We start from the raw sequence: 24,390 nt of genomic DNA, 5'->3' as shown, positions 1-24,390 counted from the left end.
GCTATGTACCACTTGAAGATTTCTAATTGAAGTACCCGATAACCCCCAGTATGTAGTATTATAGTGATCTAGAACTGAGATCACAAGGGCATAAACCACAGATTTTAGAGCCTCAAAGGCTAAGAATGATTTTAATTGTCTCACAAGATGTAACTGCCCATTGGCTGTACAGAGGACTGAGTTAATGTGATTTACCATAGACATACGAGGATAACGACTGCCATACTGGGTCAGACTAAGGGTCCATCAAGCCCAGTATACTGTTTCCAATAGTGGCCAAACCAAGTCACATTAAATAAATCTCAAGCTACTATTCTTATTAATTTAAAAGCAGTTTATGGATTTTTGCTCTAGGAACTTATCTAAACCTTTATTAAACCTATTTACAGCAACTGCTGTAAGCACATCCTCTGGCAATGAATTCCAGTGCTTAACTATGCGCTATGTGAAAAAGAAGTTGTTTCGATTCATTTTAAATTAGCTACTTGCTAACTTCATGGAGTGCCCCCTAGTCCTTCTATTATCTGAGAGAGTAAATAACTGATTTACATTAACTTTTTCAAGTCCTTTCATGATTTTGTAGACTTCTATCACATCCCCTCTCAGTCATTTCTTCTACAAACTGAACAGCCCTCACTTCTTTAGCCTTACCTCATAGGGCAGCCATTCCATGCCACTTAACGCCGATATAAAATCAGGAGCGCATGTGTGCGCAGGTATCAGATTTTATAATGTGCGCTCATAGTGAGATTTTATGTTTAATCCAGTGTTCCTTGATCCCTTTTATCCCAATAGAATCCTGGATAGATTGAGCAAGAGGCTCAATAGCCAAGTGAAAGAGAAGAGGGGGACAGGGGGCATCTTTGTCTTGTCCCCAGCAGGATCAGGAAAGGAGTTGTCAAACATCCATTAATCAAGATAGATGTCTTTATACGATTCCCCCAAGGCCATATCCACCTATTAAATTCTTCCGGAAAACCAACCTCTCAAGGACCCTAAACAAATAAGGCCACTGAAAACTATCAAAGACATAAGAACATAAGAAAATGCCATACTGGGTCAGACCAAGGGTCCATCAAGCCCAGCATCCTGTTTCCAACAGTGGCCAATCCAGGCCATAAGAACGTGGCAAGTACCCAAAAACTAAGTCTATTCCATGTAACCATTGCTAATGGCAGTGGCTATTCTCTAAGTGAACTTAATAGCAGGTAATGGACTTCTCCTCCAAGAACTTATCCAATCCTTTTTTAAACACAGCTATACTAACTGCACTAACCACATTCTCTGGCAACAAATTCCAGAGTTTAATTGTGCGTTGAGTAAAAAAGAACTTTCTCCGATTAGTTTTAAATGTGCCCCATGCTAACTTCATGGAGTGCCCCCTAGTCTTTCTACTATCCGAAGGAGTAAATAACCGATTCACATCTACCCGTTCTAGACCTCTCATGATTTTAAAGACCTCTATCATATCCCCCTCAGTCGTCTCTTCTCCAAGCTGAAAAGTCCTAACCTCTTTAGTCTTTCCTCATAGGGGAGTTGTTCCATTCCCCTTATCATTTTGGTAGCCCTTCTCTGTACCTTCTCCATCGGAACTATATCTTTTTTGAGATGCGGCGACCAGAATTGTACACAGTATTCAAGGTGCGGTCTCACCATGGAGCGATACAGAGGCATTATGACATTTTCCGTTTTATTCACCATTCCTTTTCTAATAATTCCCAACATTCTGTTTGCTTTTTTGACTGCTGCAGCACACTGCACCGACGATTTCAATGTGTTATCCACTATGACACCTAGATCTCTTTCTTGGGTTGTAGCACCTAATATGGAACCCAACATTGTGTAATTATAGCATGGGTTATTTTTCCCTATATGCATCACCTTGCACTTATCCACATTAAATTTCATCTGGCATTTGGATGCCCAATTCTCCAGTCTCACAAGGTCTTCCTGCAATTTATCACAATCTGCTTGTGATTTAACTACTCTGAACAATTTTGTGTCATCTGCAAATTTGATTATCTCACTTGTCGTATTTCTTTCCAGATCATTTATAAATATATTGAACAGTAAGGGTCCCAATACAGATCCCTGAGGCACTCCACTGTCCACTCCCTTCCACTGAGAAAATTGTCCATTTAATCCTACTCTCTGTTTCCTGTCTTTTAGCCAGTTTGCAGTCCACGAAAGGACATCGCCACCTATCCCATGACTTTTTACTTTTCCTAGAAGCCTCTCATGAGGAACTTTGTCAAACGCCTTCTGAAAATCCAAGTATACTATATCTACCGGTTCACCTTTATCCACATGTTTATTAACTTCTTCAAAAAAGTGAAGCAGATTTGTGAGGCAAGACTTGCCCTGGGTAAAGCCATGCTGACTTTGTTCCGTTAAACCATGTCTTTCTATATGTTCTGTGATTTTGATGTTTAGAACGCTTTCCACTATTTTTCCTGGCACTGAAGTCAGGCTAACCGGTCTGTAGTTTCCCGGATCGCCCCTGGAGCCCTTTTTAAATATTGGGGTTACATTTGCTATCCTCCAGTCTTCAGGTACAATGGATGATTTTAATGATAAGTTACAAATTTTTACTAATAGGTCTGAAATTTCATTTTTTAGTTCCTTCAGAACTCTGGGGTGTATACCATCCGGTCCAGGTGATTTACTACTCTTCAGTTTGTCAATCAGGCCTACCACATCTTCTAGGTTCACCGTGATTTGATTCAGTCCATCTGAATCATTACCCATGAAATCTTCTCCATTACGGGTACCTCCCCAACTTCCTCTTCAGTAAACACTGAAGCAAAGAAATCATTTAATCTTTCCGCAATGGCCTTATCTTCTCTAAGTGCCCCTTTAACCCCTCGATCATCTAACGGTCCAACTTTGTAAGCATCCAACGATAAGATCACTCCCCTGCAACTTACGCATTTTGCTTATGTGAATAACATTGAACACCCTCCTGGTATTGTAAACAGAACCATTGTCCTTTGATAAAATTGGTTTGATTAGTGTGAAAAAGGTGAGGCAAAATCCTTTCCTGGTGCACCTTTGCAGAAATTTGAATATCTGAGTTAATGAGCAAAATGGACTAATATGACCCAGTTTCTTACTCATCCCTTGCCTTTTTGTGGATAAGGATACTGGGCCGGATTTTAAATGCCCTGCGCGCGTAAATCCGGATTTACGCGCGCAGGGCCCTCACGCGCCGGCGCGCCTATTTTGCATAGGCCGCTAGCGCGCGCACAGCCCCAGGACACGTATAAGTCCCGGGGCTTTGTAAAAGGGGCGGGAGGGGGCGTGTCAGGGGGGTGGGAACGGGGGGCGTGGTGCCGGCCCGGGGGCGTGGTCGAGGCCTCCGGACCATCCCCCGGGTCGGATGATGGCGCACCAGCAGCCCACTAGCACACGCAGATTTACGTCTGCTTTCAGCAGGCGTAAATCTGCCAACAAAAGGTAGGGGGGTTTAGATAGGGCCGGGGGGGGGTGGGTTAAGTAGGGGAAGGGAGGGGAAGGTGCGGGGGGGTGGAAAGAAAGTTCCCTCCGAGGCCGCTCCGATTTCGGAGCGGCCTCGGAGGGAACAGTCAGTGCACGCCGGTTGCACAAATGTGCACCCCTCTCTCGCGCCGACCCCGGATTTTATAAGATACGTGCGGCTACGCGCGTATCTTATAAAATCCAGCATACTTTTGTTCGCGCCTGGTGCGCGAACAAAAGTACGCGCTCGCGCAAAATTATAAAATCTACCCCACTGTGTGTATCTGTGAGGGAGTGTATAGGAGAGTTCCTCAGAGCACCTTAAGGGACTGGCCATAGCTATCTGACCTAGTCCTCCTTAAGAACCTGCCCTGCAAGGAATTCAGGGTGAAGGGAGGATCCTATCGCCACAGCATAAGGAGTCGGGGTTAGGGAGGCCCCAGGTAGCAGGCAGGAAGGAAGCCTAAGTACTGACAATTTATGTTTAACTGCTTTTGGAACTGCATTGAAGAACTCTTGAGGTAAGCAGCCTTTAGAAGCTGTTTTCTGTTTTTTTGTAAATAAAACTGTTGTGTGTGAACCAGCTGGAGTCTGTCTCCTCCTCTTCTCCTGGCTGGTTCCCAAGCCGTGTCCATTCCCAGCTACCGCAGTGTCATTTAGGTCCGCCTCTACAGATGGAACATCTTTCAAGTAATTAAAGAGGTCAGTGAGAATGAGCAGTTAATGAGTACTTCATTTCTTAAAGAAATCTATATAATACCCATCGTGATCAGGCCTCTTTCCTAGGGTGACTGGCTGAGTGGAAGGTGTCAAAGGATAATGGTAAATGGAGTTTTCTTTGAGGAGAAGGTTGTTATTAGTGGTGTGCCTCAGGAATCGGTCCTTGGACAGGTTCTTTTCAACATTTTTGTGAGCAACACAATGGAAGGGTTGTTGGGAAAGGTTCATCTTTTTGCCCATGATACCAAAATCTGTAACAGGGTGTACAGCCAGAAAGAAGTGGAAAACATAAGGAGGGATCTAGCGAAGCCTGAGGAATGGTCTAAGGTCTGGAAGCTAAGATTTAATGCTAAAAAGTACAGAATAATGCATTTAGGATGCAAAGCCCAAGGGAAAGATACAATACTGGAAGTGAAATTCTAAATACAAAGGAAGAACGGGATCTGGAGTAATTGTATCTGATGATCTTAAGGTGGCCAAACAGGTGGATAAAGTGGTGGTAAAAGCCAGAAAGAAGCTTGGCTGCACAGGGAGAGGAATAGTCAGTAGAAAAAAGGAGGTGATCTTGCTCCTGTATAGGACCGTGGTGAGACCTCACTTGGAATACTGTGTATAATTTTGGAGACAATTTCAAAAGGATATAAACAGGATGAATCGGTCCAGAGGGTGGCTACTAAAATAGTCAGTGGCCTTTGTTCTAAAGCAAATGGAGATAGACTTAAAGATCCAAACATGTATACCCTAGAGGAAAGGCGAGATAGGGGAGATATGATGGAGACATTCAATTATCTAAAAAGGTTTCCATGCATAGGAAGTGAACCTTTTTCAATGGAAAGGAGGTTCTAGAATGAGGGGTCATGAAATGAGGTTGAAAGGGGGTAGACTCAGGAGTAATCTTAGGAAATATTTCTTTACAGAGAGGATGGTAGATGTGTCGATCAGCTTCCCAGTGGAAGCAGTAGAGACAAAACCAGTATCTGAATTCAAGAAAGCATAGGATAAATACAGGGGATCTCTAAGGAAGTGATGAGTTATAATGCTAAATGAATTGGACAGTCGTGCAAACCTGGTGGGCTGTATGGTCATTTCTCCCATCATGTTTCTAGGTAGATCACTAATGGCCCTCTGAATCTCAAAGGCCATAATCAGAGTCCCAGTCCCAGTCCCAGCTATCTTTGAGGAGATTGAGGGAAGATTGATATTGGTAAGGAAGGTGTTGGTTGGCCTAAAATTGTCTGCTGAGTGTCCTCTAGAGAGCTTTAAAATATCTTTTGACAGAGCCTCCAGATCTTTAAAGTCAGAGTTAAGGTAGCTACTGGGAGACTCAAGTTTGTGAATTGAATGTGCAGGACTACTTTTTTCGCACAGCTGTAGCCAGGAGCACCCCTATTTTTTTCTTATCATGTTTGTAATACTGTTGCTTTGTATACTTCAGGGCCCTTTCTACTTCATCAATCTGGAGCATGTGAAGGTGGATCTAAGTGAAAGTAATTTATGCATGTGTTCAGTCTTCAGAGCAGCTATCTTCTTCTATAATTGTACATAGTCCACCATGTAAGCTTTTTTAAAAATGGCTTGCGAAGCTGATAATTTTCCTCTGTAACACCACCTTTAGAATTCACTAGTGCAGTGAGGGATCATATTCCATTGGATTATTGTGAATGTTAAAATCAGTGATAGCCTCTTGACCAAGTTTATGAAAGCCTCTCTACCCAGAAGAAAGATATTTCGTTTCCAAACGCATGAAGGACAACCACCTGCACCAAGGGCAGAGATACTGCAACAAGATGATAATCTTATAACTGACATGAAAGAGTGTTAGTATAAGAAATAGACTTTAGTAACACAAGAAAAACAAGAAATAATCAATATGACTATAGGAGTTGTCTAAGTGCAAAAAATGTGTAGTCCCTAGAGGAAAGGTAACTCTGTCTCCATATATCGTATAAATTATACATGCTAATTAATTTTACAAGTGACCCTGATGGCCTGTGGTGTGGCTCGAAAGCAGAACAGTCTAGCCCAGGGTCCAGACAAGAATTCCAGTCTCCTCCCATTATGAAGGGAGTAATGGAAAAATCACCCAGAAGTTAAGATTGCATAAAAGGAATTGTGGTTAGGGCCATACACTTTGACCAGTACAAATTCTTGAGAGAAAAGACAACAATGCAAAATAATGTAGTGACCTTCTGTGTGTATTTTTGTACTAAGGATTTGCAAGGGAAAGGAGTTTGTTACACGCCCCGTCCGAGCCCGTCCCACACATGGGCCTGCTCACCTTAATGGTTCGTTGGCAGGTCCCGGGTCGGCCTCCCTACCGGCAGATGCTAGCACTTCCAGGCCCAGGCGTCCCGCAGCAGCAGTCGCCGGGCCTTCCACTGCGCACTAAGCATCACGCTGGAGCTCGGTGTCTTTGGCGCTGTTGGCTATGCCCCTGCGCGCGGACCACCCGACCTCTTATAGGGCCAAGGACGGGTCTTAGCTCCGCTGCGCGCCCTGATTGATTCTCTATTATAAGGAAGTCCCTGCCTGCACTTCCTTGCCTTGGCAATCGGGTCGGCTTATGCTAAATTGCCTCCGCGCTTGTACTTACTCCTATCTTATAGAAACATAGAAACATAGAAATGACGGCAGAAGAAGACCAAACGGCCCATCCAGTCTGCCCAGCAAGCTTCACATTTTTTTCTCATACTTATCTGTTTCTCTTAGCTCTTTGGTTCTATTTCCCTTCCACCCCCACCATTAATGTAGAGAGCAGTGATGGAGCTGCAACCAAGTGAAATATCAAGCTTGATTAGTTATGGGTAGTAGGGGAAGTAACCGCCGCAATAAGCAAGCTACACCCATGCTTATTTGTTTTACCCAGACTGTGTTATTCAGCCCTCATTGGTTGTTTTTCTTCTCCCCTGCCGTTGAAGCAGGGAGCTATGCTGGATATGCTTGTAGTATCAGTTTTTCTTCTCCCCTGCTGTTGAAGCAGAGAGCTATGCTGGATATGCGTGAAGTATCAGTTTTTCTTCTCCCCTGCCGTTGAAGCAGGATATGCATTGAAAGTGAAGTATCAGGCTTATTTGGTTTGGGGTAGTAACCGCCGTAACAAGCCAGCTATTCCCCGCTTTGTGAGTGCGAATCCTTTTTTCTTCTCCCCTGCCGTTGAAGCAGAGAGCTATGCTGGATATGCGTGAAGTATCAGTTTTTCTTCTCCCCTGCCGTTGAAGCAGAGAGCTATGCTGGATATGCGTGAAGTATCAGTTTTTCTTCTCCCCTGCCGTTGAAGCAGAGAGCTATGCTGGATATGCGTGAAGTATCAGTTTTTCTTCTCCCCTGCCGTTGAAGCAGAGAGCTATGCTGGATATGCGTGAAGTATCAGTTTTTCTTCTCCCCTGCCGTTGAAGCAGAGAGCTATGCTGTTCCAAATCAGAGAGCTATCTTGTTCCAAATCTCGTTCCAGGATCCCTCTGTTCCATTTCTGTTCCTGCCTTGTTCTTGCTTCCTAGTTCCTGCATACTTCTGTTCTTGTTCGTCTGTTCGTCTCCCAGGTAGTACCTCCAGACTGACTCTCTGGTACTGACCTCGGCTTGCTTCTTGACTCGTCTGCCTGCCTGCCTGTCTCCTGACTCCAGCCTGTTCCTCGACCTGCTGTCTGCCTCTTGACTCCAGTCTGTTCCTCGACCTGCCTGCCGCCTGCCTTCTGACTCCAGTCTCTTCCTTGACTCGCCTGCCTGCTGCCTGCCTCTCAACCTCAACCTGCCTGTGACCTCGTCTAACCTCCGATACCTGACCTCTGCTTTGTTAACCATTCTTTGACTGACTCCTGGACTTTGACCTCTGCCTGCTTGACCTCGTCTCTAGATTCTGGCTCAGTTCCTAGCCTTGTTATCACCTATGCTAATCTAGTCGTCCTTGTTCCACCTGACCTGCAGTCTTGAACCTGACCGCGCTCCCCTTCTGTCTGTGGGCACGCCGGACTTCCACTCTCCCAGGAGACCCTGCGAGGCCCACCTGAGTCCAAGCGGCCCAGGTCCCTATGGGCTCCTCCCAGGGGGGGGGGGGGGACCTCGGACTTCCAGTGGTGAAACTCATCCTAGCCTTTGTCTCCTTCCGTGCTTTGCCTCCTGGTCCCTACCAGGAGGCAAATCTCCACTGCCACAGGACAAGGTCCACCCCCAAGCGCAACAGAGTTTATGAATCAACACATACACATGCCCCTACCTGCATAGTGTAAGGGGCCGACACCACCAGTCCCACCCAATCCCTTTTCAGTTTTTTATGCTTAGCGCAAGAAAAATGTGTCTCTTGAAGGAGCACAATCTGAGCCTTGGATAATTTAAGAAATTGCAGCAGATGTCTTCGCTTGATTAGGTGAGAAATCACTCGAATGTGAAGAGAGATGATTTTTAACCCAATAGGACATGACCAAATATTAATGTGCGCGGTAAGTATAGTGTTTAATCTCTGCAGACTTGGAACTTACATCTCAGGAAACAGCCAAGAGCCTTTAATTGTAAAGTTTCCCAATGTGTATCAGAATTTTTTAATTTTTCAACCTCACCCATCCTTAGAAATTATAAGGAACTGAATATCCAACCACTGCTATTAACCAGTGAACCCAAAGAGCAAAAGGCAGAATGAACTTTAAAGGTAATGAACTCACCTATCAAGCCAGTAGATACAAAAATGATGACACCCCAAATAAGTGGGATTCTAGTTCAGGATTGAGTCTCCTATCAAGGATAAGACCTGAGAACTATCCCCTCCAACCCTTCCAGCCTTCCTATCCCAGAACAATATCAACTTTCTCAATCAAAGTCCTCAGTCTAGCCTCCTTAATACCCACTATCTCCCTCCCCATCCCACCTGCATAAAAAAAAAATACAAGAACAAAAAGGTAATTATGAAAAGCAAAAATGTTGGAAGTCCACAAAATGTAAACAGTCAGACATAGCAATCCCAGAGGGAAATTGCTGCAGTGGATCAGATATTCAGAGGGATAACACGAGGTGGGTGGTACCTTATAGACTAACCAATTGATTGAGGCATGAGCTTTTTAGGACAGAGTCCACTGATGAAGTCTTCTGCTGTTTTTCAAGCAGCAGATTCATGCTGCCAGTGGTCTGTCTGTGAGTACATCCACTGCAGCGAAGATGACACAAGGCGGGTGGCATCTTATATACTAACCAATTTATTGAGGCATGAGCTTTCGAGTATAGAGTCCACTGGCAGCATGAATCTGCTGCGTTTTGATAGGTAAGCTCACCAGCCTTCTTTGCTGGAGAAGTTATGGACTTGCAAAATTACTACCCTCGATCTTGCAGCTGCATCTTGTCTAGTGCCTGACACTTTATGCATACAGTTACTTTTAATCCCAGAAGGCCCTGCAGCAATGCTAAGCAGATCAGGCAGCCATCATATGAAGAAGTTGATAGGGTCTGAAACCTCCATTTCCTCTAGAAGGCCCTCCATTTCTGAGATTGTTTATATGACTACAATTCTCCAGATCATCAGTCTTGTCCATCAGGAGCTTGTCTTTCCAGGTGACCAGTTTTCCATTACACCTCTGTTAGAGACAGCTTAGAGATCATTCACACATTGACATGGGCTGAAATCTCCCCAATTGAGGAAACCAGCTAGGCCACCTTCTCCATAACTGTCGCCAGTCTTGCATAAAGGGAAGTCTGTAATGTGCCTGCTAGCCTGCTGACTCCTCTAATAGTGGCAATCAGCTCAGGCGAGGTTTCTGAGGCCATACTGCTTTCTTCCTCCTCTGAGAACTAGTCTTCCTGCTTCCACTTTTTGTCCATTGCTTGTCTCTTGCCTCCCCTTTTTTTGCTAGGCTTGCTTGCTCTGCTTACATTTCAGGCAAGGAGTGCTTGGATATCTCTTTTCAGACATAAGAATGCAAAATAGAGCCAAATTCTATAAAAATGAAGGCTTTATTGGGCACGGCCACTGGAGTACTGGGAAACCATGTCCACACAACATATCTGTAGCATCCAGTGGACCATTAGTTTTACCCAGCATAGGGCACCTGTTAAGTTCTTAATTAGTGTGAGGGATCTGACTCGATATCGCTGTACTCCTGTGACATGATTACATTGGGCTCCCTATTGAGCTTGAGATCAGTAACACAGTGTTCAGAGATGAATCATCTTCTCACAGTAAAACTCATTCTAGTGGTGTTGACATCTATTTGGATTTGTGCCTGGGTATACTGTTTATAAGCTTTAGTTGTGCCTCTGTTATGCTCTTCATAAAACAGGAAGACATTTTTTTACCCTGAAGCACGAGCAAACAATTCTATTATTATTTGTTTATTTATTTAGTAGATTCTGCCCAGCAAATGGCTTATGGTAGTAACTGCCACATCGTGCAGATTATCACTAAGCTTTCTGTTAAAGGTAATAACTGTCATGCTATGCTGATTACCTTCCTGTGTTCTGTTAAGGGTAGTAGCTGCTGTTCTGTGTAGGTTATCCCCCATGCAGAAATGTTACAACCTAAAGTTATCATAGATTACCCATTTTCTTCATTATCAGCCTTAAGCCTTTAGGGATCTTCAATGGGTATCCCATGCCCCTTTATTTATTTTTTTCAAAATATCTTTATTGAGGAATACAGCATATAAAAAAACACAAATCCAACATAACCACACTGAAACATGCTGGCATTCCTACAAGATTTTACAAATGCTCACCCCTCCCTCCCCCTCCCCATCATTGAAGGAGGACATCAAGGAAAGCTTTTTCAAAAAGTGGACTGGGAATCACTCCCAAAAAGGGATCCTTAGGCCAAACAAAGATAGAGGGAACTGAGAATTGTCGTGGTACCCAAATGTCTGTGCCACTGATATGATCAATCTTCAAAAGAGCACAGTGCCTGTAGAGAATCCGGCAAAGAACAACAAACGGATACCAAACCTCCTTAAAAAAAAAGAGTTTCTTCTTCCTAGAGAAACGATGATATTGGTAGCTATATTCCAATTGAAAAAGGTTGATCATAAGGAAGCGCCACGTATCCACTGAGGGAGGTGCTGCCTTAAGCCACTGGAGCAAGATACACTTTTTACCAGTCAAGCACACTTTAGATACCATTATCTACATTTAAACTCCCTTCACCAGTGTCATTATTGAGAATACAAAAAGAACAAGACCAGAGAACATCAGTTTGTAGAACATGACCAAGTTGGTCCCATATCAATTCCCAAAAACCTTGTATGGGTTCACAGTACCACAAACAATGCATCAAAGATGTACCCTGCTGGCCACACTTAAGACACTTACCGTCTGCGAATAATCCTACTTTGTATGCTCATAAAGGTGAAAACACTGTTCTATGAAAAATTCTAGCTGTAATTCATGAAAAGCTACATTAGTGGAACTTTGGGAATCGTTACGTAGTCACGTAGCATAAGCACATCTAAATCGTCTGACATGTCAGTCTGCCATTTTGTACTTCATAATGGGATTTGTCTTTATATTTTGAAGAAAAGCATACAAATTAGACAGGGACCCCTGTTTATTAGCAAACAATTTCAGTAATGTAGAATAAGAAGAACTCTCCAATTCACTGGGTTTAGAAGACGTGAACTCATGGAACACGGCCCTAATTTGCCCATATAATAAAAAATGTCCCACTTGAAACCCCAACTTATCCTTGCATTCTTTGAACAAATACAGTTTCCCTGAGCCTGAGTAAACAAAGTTTTGTAAAGTCCAATCTGGGGACACCTGCATGCTCTGCAAACCAGTCAGGGCCAAGGAAGGGAACCTGGGGTTCGCCCGTAAGGGCAATTGTAACTGCACATGAAGCAGCAGGGACATGAGTCTCCGTAAAGACACCCAAGTCCGCCAAGCCACCTGAATTAATTTAGAGGGAATAGAAAAAACTCCGCATACCCGTCACTCTAGCATGTAGCATGGCAGATGGATTCAAGGGGGCAACAAAGTGCGGTGATAAGACGATAATCCATTTAGTCAGAAGTAGCAGTTAACCAATCACTCAAGAACTGCATATAGGCCTGCCCAATTGTACAACTTAAAATCTGGAACCCCAATACCCACTTTCGTCCTCGGGGCCGTTAGGGTAGCATATGACAAGCACACCTTTTTCCCTCACCAAATGAACATCCCAACATTTTTTGCTTGGCTCTCTGCTCTTGAACCCGGAAACAAACAGGAAGCATAAGTAAAAGAGAGAGCAATTTTCGAGCAATAATCATTTTAATAACTGCAACGCATCAGAGGGGAGTGCCTGCCAGCCTCGCCAAGTTTTGGCATAACTTTTCTATGGTTGGAATGTTAAGAGTACCACAAGGCTGGGTTTCTATGGATACGAATACCCAAATATTTTATAGTATCAATGGCCCACTTAAATGGAAAATGTTGCTAATTGTGCTGCAGGGTGCCGGAAACATCCAGCACCCTCCATTTTATCCAAATTGAGTAAAAGCTGAAAATAGTTGAAAGGCTGAGAAAATTTGAGAGCACCGCCAGCAGCACTACGGGAGCATTAGACAACAGTAAAAGAATATCGTCCGCAAACAGGAGAATTTTTAATTGAAACAAACCCAAAGATATTCCAGTGACATCCGCTGCCTGATGTAGCTTAAGGATAAGGGGTTTGAAAGTCAAGATGAACAATAAGGGGGATAGGGGACACCCCCTGTCTAGACCCTCTCCTCAGAGAAAAAGGTTCAGACAGTTGACCATTCACTAAAATTCTGGCTGAGGGGTCGTTAGTATATAAAAGAGTGATAAATTTGCCCCTCGAATCCAAATTTGCGCAGCACAGGCAACAGGAAAGGCCAGGCCACCCTATCGAAGGCCTTTTTGGCATCACAGCTTATTAACAATGGGGCCAGCTGGGGTTTAAACATGCAATGTTCCAGAGCAGCATGCACCTTATATAAACTGTTGACCGCCTACTATATACAATTCCACTTGGTCCAAGGTCATCATTTTGGGCATCAAATGCTTCAGTCAGTAAGCCAGAATTTTTGCATACCCTAAACCAATTAAGCCTTATACATCACTTTGAATGCATATACAGCATTGCTCTCTGCTTCAACGGCAGGGGGAAATGTGGAAAAGAGGATTTGCATTCAGACAACAACCAACAAGGACTGAACTACACAGTCTGGGTAAACAAATAAGTGTGGGGTTAGCTTGCTTATTGCGGCGGTTACTACCCTAAACCAATTAAGCCTGATACTTCACTTTGAATGCAGATACAGCGTTGCTCTCTGCTTCAACGGCAGGGAGAAATGTGGAAAAGAGGATTTGCATTCAGACAACATCCAACAAGGCATTGATCTGTGCAGTCTGGGCAAACAAGCATCAGGGTAACTGCTTGATGCGGCGGTTACTACCCTTAACCATTAAGCCTTATGCTCACCTTTGATGCAACTCCAACATTACTCTCTGCATCAATGGCAGGGGGGTGGCAGGAAATTTTAATCAAACAGTTACCAACAAGGCCCTGAACTTGGTGGTCAGTGAAACAGCTAAGTATGAGAAAATAAGTGTGAGAGGCTTGCTGGGCAGACTGGTTGGGCCGATTGGTTTTTTCTGCCATCATTTCTTTGTTTCTATATCTGTGTTTAGAAAGCGAAATAGGTCGATAAAATGAGTGCAACTGTTCATCCCGACCCAGCTTAGGAAGTACCACAATAGTAGCTTCCTACATTCCTTGCGGCATAGCTTCATAAACCTGCTGCAAACATACGGGCAACTCATTTAATAAAACTTTATAAAAAGCAGCAGTTAGACCTTCAGGTCCTGGAATTTTCAAAGAGGGCAGAGAACGGATAGCTACCTGGATTTCTTCTACCTTTATTGGTTGATTTAATTTCAGTAGAGCCTCCTCTTGGAGATCAGGAACTGTAGGCCCTCTAAAAATGTAGACATTTCATTGGGAGCTATGGGATCAGCCTCATAAAGTTGCTGATAAAAGTTCTGAAACCTTGTGCTATATCCGCTATGTTAGTGACCAGGGTACCCTCTTTAGTTTAATGGCGGAGATGAATTTGGGAGGATCCTGGCTTTTCAGCAAGCTTATTGGCAAATTGAAATTAAGTGATACTTTAAGTATCACAGGGATTCCTGTGTCCTTGCATGTAAAAGACTTTAAGGCACTCTGCGTGCCTTTTTACTCCTCCACCAACACCGTATCGGGATTATGGATCATTTTATCTTTACAAGTACGTAACTTTCTCTCCAGAGTTATAATTTCCATATTTTGCTTCTTATGGACATAACTAATATAACTAATTATATCTCCCCTAAGAACTGTCCTAGTGGTTTCCTAAAAGAGCAGCTTAGTGTCAAGTGTTGCCCATTAAAGTCAACAAAATCCTGCCACTTAAGTTGCAGGTATGGGGAAAATTCAGGATCCTTGAGTACGTTAGCAGGCATTCTCCAACTGTCTCGGCCCCTAGGGTCTCCCACCTGAAAGCTGCCTAGAACCGGGGGAATGGTCTGAGATAAGCAAATCTTCTATGGAAGCTTTAAGAAACCAAGGTAGTAAAACCTCTGATACCAACAAGTAATCAAATCCTGGTCCTGGTAAATGCGCCCATGCCACATGAGTGAATTTTCTCTCACCCGGCTGGAGAACTCCCCAGAATTCCAACGTTTTTAAATTGTTGCATAAAAACTGGGGACCTTTGTTGTCTATCCAAATCCAGGTCTACTATACAATTGAGAATCCCCCCCCAGAATTGCAGGGTAATCACAAAGTTGAGAAACATGAGACAACAGGGAGGCAAAGAAAACATGGGTCATATATTTGGGAGCATATGCCGACACCATACGACCATCAATCCCATTAATTTCTCCAGGGCTATGACATATCTCCCATCCGGGTCAGCCACACTTTGTAGCATTTGAAAGGACACCGCTTTATGGATAAGAATAGCAACCCCCCAGTTTTGGTATTATCTACCCACAAAAAAGACTTTGGGCCACCCATCTCCGTTGTAACTTAATGGCTTCTTTAGAATTTAAATGGGTTTCCTTAAAACACCACTTTGGAATGTAATTATTCAGGCAGCTCAAACCTTTTCCCATTTAACCGAGGTCCCTAGGCCTGCTACTTTCCAAGTTACCAAGTTAAGAGCCATAGGGACAGGTGTGAATAGTGCAAGCAGCAAGCATCTCAAACCAGTCTCTTCCCGAAAGGCCCATGGAGCCACCAACTCTCTGACACCAAGGGAAGAAAAGTTCTCCAAGTGATCAGGGTCCCAAAACTATACCACACTAAATGATTATGGCACACCAATATGTCTTCTTTTCTTTCTTCCATGGAAATCTAAGCTCTCCTTGAGTCCTCATATTCAATATTGCTCATAATTGCCAATCCCCTCACCCCTCCCACATAAACCATACGTTGAGTCTCTAAAACAAGGACTGGAGGTCATAGCTGGCACAGGGAGAGCTCAGCCACCACTCGATTAGAACAAATGAACCACAATGTGTAAACATAAAACACTGGTGAAATTGCAGAACCATTTAAATGTGGAAAACAGGTGTTGAAACTGCACTTGTAAAAATAACTGGTCCCACTTGAAATACAAGGGGACTCACAAAATCACATATCGCTACGCACCACTGTTCTTGAGAATGTACAAGCAGGACCTAACCAGGCATTTTGTTGCACCCGTTGGTCGCAGATGGCTGCGACCTCTCATGCTCACCTCTTTTCATGCTACTTTGTCAATTCTCAGAAGAGTGGCGGTCTCCGCCAGTGAACGCTGACCTCCCTGGCGTCCCCAGGACGGCGTGGGCGATGCTGACTGCCATCTTGTTCCTGGAGTCTCCTAGCGTGTGCGCGCACGGGCCCATCTTTAATACACGTCATGGCGGGAACCTCTAGGGCGTCCCCTCCGCATGACATCACCGCCTCGCTGTATTTAAGCTGACTGGCCCTACACTCAGACAGTTAGCAAGGAGTTTTTCTCATTGCTGAATCCGCTTCTCCTTGGACTTCCTGTTCCTGTCTCGGTGGGGAACATTCTGAGTACCTGCTCCTCAGGGCTCTTCTGCGTTCCTAGGCCAATCTGCTCCTTGGAGGGCCTTCCTACCCTATCCTTCTGGATCCAAGCCTTGTGAGTTCACCTCACTCATCTCTGCCAAGCCTTGCTGGGATTCTCTGCGGTGTACCATGTGCCTCGGGGCCACTACTGCATTCTCACCAGCAGGATTCGCTACATCTACTCTGCACTGCAGGAAGATTACTATTTCCTCTTCAAGTACTTCTGGGCTCAGGACCTCAGACCACCTCTACACCATCTGCCTCGTACAGTCATCTTCGGCGTACCCCGTGCTGCGGGCCACTACCAGATCTGCACACCAGAGTTACTACTCTGTTGGGAAGACTGTGGTGTACCCCGCGCTGTGGGCCACTACCAGATTGTCTCATCTGAGGTACCTTCCTGTACTTTGACTGCATTACCCGCCTCTACGGGTTCTGCTCAAGAACTGCCACCTTTACTGCATTCCCCCCTCCACGGGTTATATGCTCTCTTTCTCCATAAATAAAGTCTATACTACAGCTGTATCCTAGCTACTGAGACCACGCCTACCGGCGGTGAGGCCCACGGGGCTCCTCCCTGTGGGCGGTGACACCTCTCACCTTGGCCCAGGGTTCACATCCATACCAAAAGATAAACACATTTAAATAGTAAAATGTACACATCACAGCCTGGTCTCAATGCACGGAGCACACCCATGCGGCCCACAAGGCAGCCGCCATTAGCTTTCATGTTGCCAGCGCATCACCTGCCGCCATACCATTCATGAACTGTGCTGCCACTTTTGCATCATCAAACACTCGAAGGCTTCCACCGTGCCAGATCCGCAGACGGGCAGGATATAATAGGGCAAAACAAATATTTCTATGTGCTAGGTTGGCGACATCAAAGAGAACTCCTTACGAGGTTATATACCCGCAAGGAAAAATCCTGAAAAATCAGGTCTCAAATTTTAATTCTCTCTGCTTCCGGAACTGTTGTGATATCTCCACTTTTACCACATAGTTCCATATTTTGGCAATAATCACTCGCAGCTTTTGATCTGCCACTGGCGTAGGGCCTAATCTATGTGCACAATCAATAAGACCCGCCAGGGCCGCCGCCACAGAGATTACTGTGATCGTTGGCCAGGTTTCCAATCTGGGTCCTGGTCCAGAATACTTTCAAGGAACCCCACAAAGCGGAAGTTATTTCGCCGTGCCCGGTTTTCCACATCATCCAACTTGTCGTTGTGAACACGGGCTGCTGTCTCAAGAGCCTCCGCTTTCCACTCCAGGGCCCCAATGTCATCCTCCATCACCGACACTTGACCTTCCACGAGATCCATGCAGTTTCCAAATTCCATCATAGAGGATCACACCTCTGCAATCTGCTCCAGAGTTTGGGTGAACTTAGCATCAATCACCACCACTCCCGCCATAGTTACTTTCTCTTCCAGAGAAGCCTCCACAGGGACGGCTGGTGATTCAGGCCCACCCAACTCCATCTTGGCGTCTGGGGCCTTCACTTTCTCTCGTTCTTTTTTCATGGCTTTAGTAGCCATGCTCTCCGGGAAACTGGCAGCAGAGCTGGCGCAGGTTACCAGTTACAAAAACACTGTGCCTGGGTGCATGGCGTGGACGAGGATTGTAGGTAGAATGCGGGTTTATCGAGATGGTGGCTGGAGCTCAATCTCCACACACTCTATCGAGCCCACCACATCACGTGACCCCCACCCTATGCTCTTTTAAATTCATTTACTGTTTTCATCCTCATCACCTGTTCGGAGGGGATTCCAGGCATCTACCACCCTTTCCATGAAGAAATATTTCCTGATGTTGGTTCTGAATTGTCATTCTCTCCCCCCCCCCCGGAAAAATTATATTTATTTATTTAAAAACATTTATATACAGCTATTTGGATATAACCATCATAACAGTTTACAAAACTAAAAACAAACAATGTCTCCAATTACTATATTTCCACTCTTACTATCTTAAAATTTAAAATAAATTACAGGAAAAATAAAACATACATGCATTCATTTAATCATTCATGTCATTACTTAGTGAATACTCTTTGCTTGTCCTTGCTCCAATTAATGATTGCTCTTATTTCTCATCATTTTCTGTGCCAAAGGCTTGCCGATATAACCATGTCTTAAGTTGTTTTTTTTAAATTGTGCTGTATTCAGCTCTAGTCTTAGATCAATTAACAGATTGTTCCAAATAGTTGGTCCGGCTAACGACAGGGCTCTTTCCCTTACGGAAGTTAATTTTGTAGATACTAATGATTGAATAGACAGGAGACCTTTGTTGGCAGATCTCAAGTTTTTCTGCGGTATGTGTAATCTTTATAGCTGCATTTAGCAGCTTAGTTGTACAGTTTCCTTCCAATGAAAAAGGTTTGATATTTGTACATCAGTAATACCGTTCAGTGATCTCAAGATCATAAAATACTAATCTTACTCTTGGGGGAATTTTGTGCACAAATTTTAAAATTCTATGCAAAAAAATGTAAAAGTCTATATACTATTTTTATCAAAATAATACGATGTAATCACTGACTTTGAGTAGTAATTAATTTTAAAATTCAAAACAGAAAAAATGTTTCCTACTCAGATGCAAAATTGTTCAGGTTTTGGTGGCCGAATTCTCTCACGAGTACAGTAATAAGGTACCATAGGACTTCTGGTTTTGGAGGATTTTACTTTAGCAATTCACAGAATCTAAGGGAGCTCGAAGCTACAGGCAAGTGCAAGAAGTGATGACTTTCTTGCAGTTGCCAATACTTGCAGCAATACAGTGGTTGTCTATGGTTGTCACTACAAATGTCAGCAGTTTACAAAAGTACTGCCTGCAGCTCCTCTTGGCTCCACCAATGGCCAATTGAAAATCCCTGAAATCCAGAAGCCCCATCTGTCGAGTAGTAGCAAACTCCCCCTAAACATGTTCTTCTCCTTGCCCTAGCTTGTCTCTCCACCCTCCTCCCCCCCCCCCCCCCCCCCCCAGTTTTTTTCCCTCCATGCCAGTTCATCCACTCCAACACACTCTCTCCCAGCTTGTCTCTCCCAGCCCTTCCTGGCTTCTCTCTACCCCCCAGTGGGTCTCTCTTCCTTCTTTCGTCCTCCTCCCCATCATAACTCATTTCCCCAGTCTCTCCCACATCAACCCCATCCCCCCCATTCTTTAACCCACCTCTCCCAGATGTCAGCCTCCCCCAGTGAACCCAGCACTGCCCTCTTCTGTGTGGCGCAGATCTCCGCATGAAGTGTCGTGACTGAACTCCCATGCTGTTCTCAGATTCTCATGAGAGTTGAGGCACTATGCTTCTCACACTGTGAAAGACCTGTGGTGCACGAAGACAACAGCAGTTCCTCATCCTCCTATGAGCATCCCACTCTGGCTCTCTGCACAAAAAGGTAAAATTGTGTGCAAATTCTGCAGTGTTCAGTGCACAGAATTCCCCCAGGAGTAAAATCTTCCTCATAAAAATGTCTTCTCACTACCTCTCTCACAATACGTGTCCTCTCCATTGATGATATAAACAGCTGAAAAATGGGCGGAGAGATATTAAACAGCATGTGTAAACTGTTAATGTTAGAGCGGAGAGTGGTAAAAAGCTACATGTAAATGACTTTTAAGCTTTCATTCCTTATTTTTATACTAAGGTTTTTTAAAATCTGACATCTTAATTTTCTAATGTGTTTAATATTCTTTATTTCTTATAGGCAATCTTTTTCTCGACACCAGGAACATATGAATCAGGTAATGAGAAGTTTTTCTGATCTTTTGGACGAGACCCGTTTCTCAGTATCACAGATGGCAAGAAATGGAGCACCGAGGGTGAAAGAAGACGCCATGATTCTCAGGTGGCATTAAGAGGAGATCCATAGGGTGAGAAATCAGACGTATTAAAACGTTTTTAAACATATATGTGTTTTTCACAGAATGTAAAGGTTTTAAAGCAGCTGTCTTCCAGAAATGTATTCCAGAGGAAACATTAGGATTTATTTATTTTTTTCATAGCTAGGAAATGCTATTGAATAGTTGTGTTTACTTTTATTTTGGTTGGCTGAAAAATTGCACCTTTTTGCTACAGCCGAAGTTTAAACAGAAACTAAGCAGTCAGAAAACAGGTACTTTCAGATCTAGCAATAAGAATGCTGCTTGCCGAATAACTACAGTTCTAACTTATATTAGTGACTATATTTTTATCCAGTGAATCAATTATGTTGATTTTTAGTAATAACCCCCCACCCCCTAAAAAAAAATCACCAAACACCTTACCACCCAAAGATAAAACAAAAAAGGGGGGTAGGCGAAAACATCAAGCCATTAACATATATATACTGGTATAAAGACCTGTCAAGTCACACTCAACTGGGCAAACAGCCTCAAAATAAGTGAAAACACCAGGTGTGGTGATAATCATTGACCAGTGTGGGTCTTATTTTTTGTTTATATTTTTGTAGAAAAAGTTGCACACAAAAACAATTCAAAAATACATAGTCCATGACTGGTCTTCTTTCATAAATTGTCCAAACAAATGCTCCAAAATGAAGCGACTTAAAGGAAAGCTAAGTCGCTTCATTTTGGAGCATTTGTTTGGACAATTTATGAAAGAAGACCAGTCATGGACTATGTATTTTGAATTGTTTTTGTGTGCAACTTTTTCTACAAAAAATATAAACAAAAAATAAGACCCACACTGGTCAATGATTATCACCCCACCTGTTGTTTTTCATTCGTTTCGAGGCTGTTTGCCCAGTTGAGTGGTGACTTGACAGGTCTTTATACCAGTATATATATGTTATTAATGGCTTGATGTTTTCACCTTCTTACGCATGCCGTCCGCAGCAGACCCGCAGCATGGCCCCCTCACCTTTCCACAAGGACCTTCAGCCTCTGGTTCCTCCTCGCTAGCGGTGGGTGGGCCGCCAGCTCCGACCTCTGGCCTCCCCCGGTGCCTCCGGCTCTACCACAGTCCCCAGCGTTCCTGGTCCTGCTGCTACTACTCGTCGCACCTCTCCGCGTGGCCCATGGAGAGACGCCTTTACCCGCGCCGCTCCCTAAGCACTCACGCGCGCATCACTGTTCCTTATGTAGAGGACCGCGGGAGGGAACCTGGCCACAGCCCCGAATGATGATGTCAACCTCTTCATAGTATTTAAGCTCAGGCCCTGCTCCATAGTGTTGCCTTTGGCATCAGGTCTCCTCGCTGGTTGAGTACTCGTTGCTACTAAGAGATTCATCTCTACTCTACATTCCTGATCCTCGTTGTTCCTGGTTCCTGTTTCCTTGTTCCTGCCCTGCCTCTGCTTCGGATTGATTACACGGACTTTGACTTCGCTTCGCCTGACTACACTATAGTCTATCTCCAGACCCGACCTCGCTTTGTCGACTATGCTATTGACTTCTCTGTGATCAGACCTCAGCTTCGATTGACTACGCTATTGACTATCTCTGTGATCAGACCTCAGCATTGCTTGCCACAGCCCCTGGATTGCCGCCAGTCCTGACTCAAGCCTACCATTGGACGCCTCTTCTGCCTATTCCCTGGACGTGGACTTACCAGGCTTCGGCCTACCTTTGCTCGAGCGCCCTCAGTCTACCTTTGTTTCATTGGCACCCTAGTTTCCAGAACCATACCCAGTCCAAAGTAGGACTGCACCATCCCTCGCCTGCTGTCTCTGGGCTGAACCAACTTCTCTTGCTATTCTATATCGAGGCCCACCTAAGTCCTGCCGGCCCCGGGCCCCAAAGGCTCAACCCGCGGGGAACAAGGCTGGTATAGGTGAAGCTCCAGTGTCTTGTCTATCATCCCACTCCACCTGCCGATGGTGGGGACCCGTATGTCTTTACCTATGGGTTGCATCAACTCCACCTCTGCCCAAGGGTCCACCTCCGATGCAACAAGTTGCAAAGGCCATGGACTCGGTGGAGCCGCGTGCCCTCCAGGCCATCCCAGGCCTGGCATCCAAGGTACAAGAACAGCAGCAGTTTCTTGAGGCATTGACCTCCTCCATGGATCGTCTTCACGCCCGGCTTGATGCCCTCACTAAGAACCCAGTTTCTACTCCGGCTCCTCCTCATCCACAGCCATCTCCATTGATGCCTCACGTTTTGTTGGTCCTACCAGCGCCCCCGTGCTTCAACGGTGACTCCAGGCTCTGCAGAGGGTTCATTAACCAATGCTATATGCAATTCGCTCTGCAGCCCTCCATCTTCCAGGACGAATTGACTAAAGTCACCTTCATCTTATCCGGTCTCGAAGGGAAGACGCTGGCTTGGGCTTCTCCTCTGTGGGAACGCTCGGACTCCCTGCTAAAGGAACTGTCTCAGTTTGTGGCTGTGTTTCGACGGACCTTCGATGATCCTGGGCAGCATGCTGTGGCAAGCATCAGCCTACTACATCTCCTTCAAGGTCAAAGAAGTCTCTTTGACTATACAATTGAGTTTTCAACTTTGGCTACTGAGCTCGCCTGGCAGGAAGACTGCCTATGAGCTATCTACCTGGATGGACTTTCCTCTCAGCTGAAGGATGAGCTGGCTGCAAGGGAGCTCCCTTACTCTCTTGAGGACCTTATAGACTTGACAGGCCAAATTGACCACCATCTCCAAGAGTGTCACTGGGAGAGTTGGATGCCCAAGAAGCCTGCTCGGGTTCGGTCCCTTTCGCCACTGACCACCAACCCTGCCCCAAGCAGGGACACTATGGTGGCTAAGATGGAAGAGCCCATGCAGTTAGGTCATGGGCGGCTGACACTGGAAAGAGCGCCTCCGGCGGAGACAAACCGGTCTATGTCTGTATTGTGGAGCACCTGGTCACCATCTACAGACTTGTCCTATCCGTCTGGGAAACTTCTCGGCCTGAGTTCAGTAGGGGTCCTGAACGTAGGCGCAACCTCTTCGGCCCCTCAGTTATCTGTACCAATTACCTTGATCTGGGATTCCCGGTCTTTTCCAGTTCTTGCTCTGGTAGATTCCGGAGCAGGAGGTAATTTCATTCTCAAGGACCTTGTTCAGCTCCTGGTATAAAGGACCGCTCGCTTGAGACCTTCTTACGTATCTCATCTATTTGTGGAGAGCCATTACACGGTCGAATCTCCCTTACCACAGAACCTGTCCAGCTGCGCACTGGCGCCCTACACACTGAGGAACTCGAACTGTTAGTGTTGGAGAAATCCATCCATCCGGTAGTTCTTGGACTCGCTTTGCTTCAGAAGCATTCTCCCCAATTTAATTGGGGTTTACTGCACCTGGTGGAGTGGGGTCCTGCCTGCCACCAGTCCTGCTTCCAGAAAGTGGTACCTCCATCCGTGGTTCCTTTGGCTGTCATTTCTTCTGGTATACCTGCTCCTTACGCAGACTTCAAGGACGTGTTCTCCAAGCAAAGAGCAGACCTTCTTCCGCTTCTTCAGAGGTTTGACTGTCCTATTGATCTCCTTCCAGGGACCACGCCTCCTCCTCTGACTGTACCCGAGACAAGGGCCATGACGAGTACATCCAAGAAAACCTTGCGAAGGGATTCATCCGCCCCTCTACTTCTCCTGCTGGGGCGGGATTGTTTTTTGTGACCAAGAAAGATGGGTCACTTAGGCCGTGTATTGACTACTGCGGCCTAAACGCCATCACCCATAAAGACAAGTATCCCCTGCCACTAATCTACGAACTATTCGATTGTCTTCAAGGAGCATCTATATTCACAAGGTTGGACATACGTGGAGCGTATAACCTGGTACTAATCCGTCCCAACGATATTTGGAAGACCGCCTTTAACACACGGGACGGGTACTACGAATACCGGTGATGCCCTTCGGCCTCTGTAACGCGCCCGCAGTATTCCAACGAATGATGAATGACATTTTTAGAGATTTGCTGTATACCAAAGTGGTGGCCTACTTGGACAATATCCTTGTCTTTTCTAAAGACCTGGACACCCACCGCACTGATGTCCGAACCGTCCTCCAATGCCTTCACGAGAACCACCTGTTTGCAAAATTGGACAAATGCTTGTTCAAGAAATCCAGCCTGCCTTTTCTCAGTTATATTCTCTCCCAGCAAGGGTTTTCCATGGACCCAGCTAAGTTAAAAAGAATCTGGGATTGGCCACAACCTGTGGGTCTTAAAGCTCTCCAGTGCTTCCTGGGATTCCTCAACTACTATCATCATTTCATCCCACAT

The 24,390-nt window shown here is 45.0% G+C and overlaps 1 protein-coding gene across 2 annotated transcripts in view; it reads left to right on the top strand.

The window, feature by feature from the left end:
* Positions 1–24,390, top strand: part of MLF1 (myeloid leukemia factor 1) — a 131,431-nt gene that overhangs the window by 50,643 nt on the left and 56,398 nt on the right. For both annotated transcript variants that reach the window (XM_029616120.1, XM_029616121.1), the window contains exon 2: positions 19,935–20,100. The gene's annotated coding sequence lies outside the window, so the exon portion shown is untranslated. The remainder of the gene's footprint in view (positions 1–19,934; positions 20,101–24,390) is intronic.

The sequence above is a fragment of the Rhinatrema bivittatum genome, chromosome 9 (genome assembly GCF_901001135.1).
Source record: "Rhinatrema bivittatum chromosome 9, aRhiBiv1.1, whole genome shotgun sequence".
Lineage (NCBI taxonomy): Eukaryota > Metazoa > Chordata > Amphibia > Gymnophiona > Rhinatrematidae > Rhinatrema > Rhinatrema bivittatum.
The sequence above is the reverse complement of the archived record's forward strand: the minus strand, read 5'-3'. Positions and strand labels throughout refer to the sequence as shown.